This window comes from Propithecus coquereli, unplaced genomic scaffold (genome assembly GCF_000956105.1).
Source record: "Propithecus coquereli isolate 6110/MARCELLA unplaced genomic scaffold, Pcoq_1.0 Scaffold43, whole genome shotgun sequence".
NCBI lineage: Eukaryota > Metazoa > Chordata > Mammalia > Primates > Indriidae > Propithecus > Propithecus coquereli.
This window is the reverse complement of record NW_012150063.1, coordinates 6,243,377-6,246,819: the sequence shown is the minus strand read 5'-3', so window position 1 is coordinate 6,246,819 and position 3,443 is coordinate 6,243,377.

The following is a 3,443-nucleotide window of genomic DNA, read 5'->3' as shown; positions in this document are numbered from 1 at the left end:
GGCACCATCCATGACCTTTAGAAATTTAGTCTCATAGGTAGAATTAGACTGTAAAGATTTTTGAAGAAGTGTGTGCTGTAGCCAGATATGTGCTTTATGAAGATAAATCTTGACAGCGTGTCTGAGATGTGTTAAAGTGGGCATGACCAGGGATAAAGAGATTGGTGAGGAGATGATTAAAATCGTCTCAAAGTAGGCCCAAGTAACAGGACTCTAAACAACAACTAGGAAAGAAAAGGAAGAATATAGCTGCTTTTCCTTTTTGGCTCAGTTCATGGCAGAATCCCATTACCTCCCTGCCCAATAGTTTTAAAAAATACTGAGTTTTAATTCTGAGTGGAATCATTTTGCATGGTTTCAACTGGGACATATATAATTTCTATAAAACTGTTACTATTCTAGGAAAAACAATCCGTTTTAAGACTGGCATACGAAGTTGGGGGTGGGGGGTTGTAGTCTGCTCTCGCAGGCAGAGAGAGTATTTCATCACTGTCATGATGAATGGTGATAATAAAAAGCAGACAGACCCAGTTGGTTTTATTATTGTGTCTAAATTCTCTCCTGACAATATACCCCCTTATTCTTTGCACTGTAGATTTACTGCTCCCACTGCCTATCTCCCTTGGTGTGCTGCTGTCTTTTAAACAGATTACAGTAATCTGAGAATATCTGGTCTCCTTTCTATGACATAGACATGACTTATAACTAGGGAACAGGTGAAAAGATCTCCACCCCATCCTGTGTACCCACCAGACATTTAACTCTACTTTACAGGAAAGCCTAACAGAGCCAAGTTGGATGAAGTATGGACTTTATATAGAGCCCCTCACTTCCCCTAACTGCACGTGACTTTACTATTATTTTTAGAAATATACAAAAATCAGTGAAAGAAATTGGAACATACTTGGAACATTTAATCAAATCTCTTTATTAATCATATATGTTCAGGAGAATATTTTTTTTTTCATTAAAAGCAGTCTTATTTGTTGGATAACAAGTCCAAAGACACAATAATTGCTTTGATTTTTCATGTGTATTTTTGACATCTCTTCTGACACACCCTTCATCTGACACAGACTAAAAGCCTACACATTCATCATTATGAAAAATCTAGTGTTAACACTACTTGAAATTATTAGCATATTTTTAAATGGAAAGAATATGCTAGATTTTTCGATGTTTATTCCCTTGTTTTAAGGTAAAATGTTATTTTTTCTTTAAATAAATCTAATACATTTAATTATTAATCAATTGATATTAAATAAGTTTAAGTAAACTTATTTAAATAAATAAAATTTTATTTTATTTATATATCAATCTTTATGTTAGAAAAACACCTAATAAATTTCCTGACAAGTTTGGAACATTTTTTCCTGTGAGAGGCAGTGTTTCATGTTAGAAAAGATCAGAGCAGAGATGAGCCTGAATTTTGTGGGACTGGACACGTGCTAGCTATATAAACACAGATAAAACATTCATTCACTCACTTGCTTAACAAGCATTTTTTGAATGACCATTAGGCAAGGCACTGTGTTAGACATAAGAGAATCATCAGTGAACAAATGGGTCTTTCATCTGGGGAAGGAAACAGAAATCAACCAACTTACACAACTCATTATTTTATTAATATTGTGATAAGGGGCAACCAGGAGACACAGAGTTGGCTTTGACATTTTCTAACAGAGGGAGCTGACCTTTTTAAAAAGATAACTAGGAACTGGCTAGAAGAGGGGAGTGAGCTCAGTACGGTCCTGGACAGAAGCAGCTTCAGATGCAAAGGCCTGGAGGTGAGAAGGCACAGCTGAGGGATTGAAAGATCAGAGGGTGTAAAGCGCAGTAAGTGGGGTAGAGAGAGGTGTGCGCAAGGGCCGTAAGGTAAGCAGAGGCCAGGTAGAACTTGCAGAGCTTGCTTTTTTGTTTTTTTCTTGAGATCATGATGGCTTATCTGCTTCATTCTAAGGACTTGTCTCAGTTTCATGATAGAATAACTAGCCTCACAATAACTGAACTCTTCTGCCCTTTTTGCACTTCCCTGGCTCACACATGATTGAGCAGAATTTCTTCTAAGTTTAGCATTAAGGGGAGACTTGACAACTGGAAAATTAAAAACAAATTAAGTCTTATTTTCTAGTCATGATTTTATTTTCACTGCTGTGCCTTGTCAGGAGTCTCCTGTTTGATTATCAATAATCACTAATCACCACAATGACCAAAATTTTCCACCAGATTGCTTTTCGGATTATTTGGTGGAGTTCGTTCTTTTGACACCCATATCCCCTCCTAACATGCTTTTCTAGATTACTCTCTTGGACTTAAAAATAAGGGAGGATCATTAAAAAAAAAAAATACTGGTAGCCAGTGTGAACTAAAACAGCACTGGCTCAATCCTGGAATGGGGACAACTCATTTCATAACTTTAAAAGATTCCTACATTTCCACTTGTTTATAGGAAGTTAAGATTTTACCATTGTGGCATATAAACAAAACAGTGATTAGACCCAGACTACCCACTCTGTTAGGAGATGTGGGGGAGAAGACCCACTGGTTCCTTCTCTTTGAGGTAAAGGGAGGAGGCTCCAAAAGAATTGCTGTAAAGATTATAAGAAGAAACTGGCATTTGATTTCCCAGTCTTAGCTTCCAGCTAACTTCTGCATCATATACTGCTGCATGTGGTGAAATACCACTGGGGCGTAATGGGATGGGGTAAGGCTTGTTATTGGAGAGGTATTTAAATTGGTCTGAGAAGTGGGGCTGTAGTGGGGAGATGAGATTGGAACTGCAGACCTGCCAAGGACTCCACCATAGGACAGGAGATGAATTTTGTGTCCGACAGCTGGGAGGGGCTCAACCTATAAGGATAGTCCAGTCACATGTAAGCTCTCCCAGTGCCTGGAGGAAATGCTGAGAAAAGAGTCCCTCCCAGTGGGGACAGTTGACTACTCTAGCCAACCACACTGAGCATATAATAAATGAGATCCATCAGCAGCAGGAGCCAACATGAAGGAGCTGCAATCTTATCACAAGAGGCGTTCTCTCCCCCTCTCTGCCAGAACACTATAGGAGTATAGAGGGAAAAGGTGGGCGAGAAGGTAGACGTCCCTTTCTTCTCTAAGTCTCTACAGCAAAGGTTCTCACCTGGGATGGTACCATCCCTAGGAGGCAATTTCAAAATTCATGGGGTGTTTTGTAGTTGTCACAACAATATGGAAGTTGCTATGGGCATTTATTGGGCTAGAGCCAAGGATGCAACATATCTTGCACTGTGGAACAGTCTCATATGACAAACAATTCCCCTTCATGCCATATTATTTTCAAGTGTTCTACAGAGCATTCATGTAGGTGAAAAACCTAGTACTTGAGCTTATAGGCTTACTTTGGTTTTTATATAAAAACCAAGTATTTTTGCATGTTTTCATTTATACTGATTTTCCCAGGAGTATAA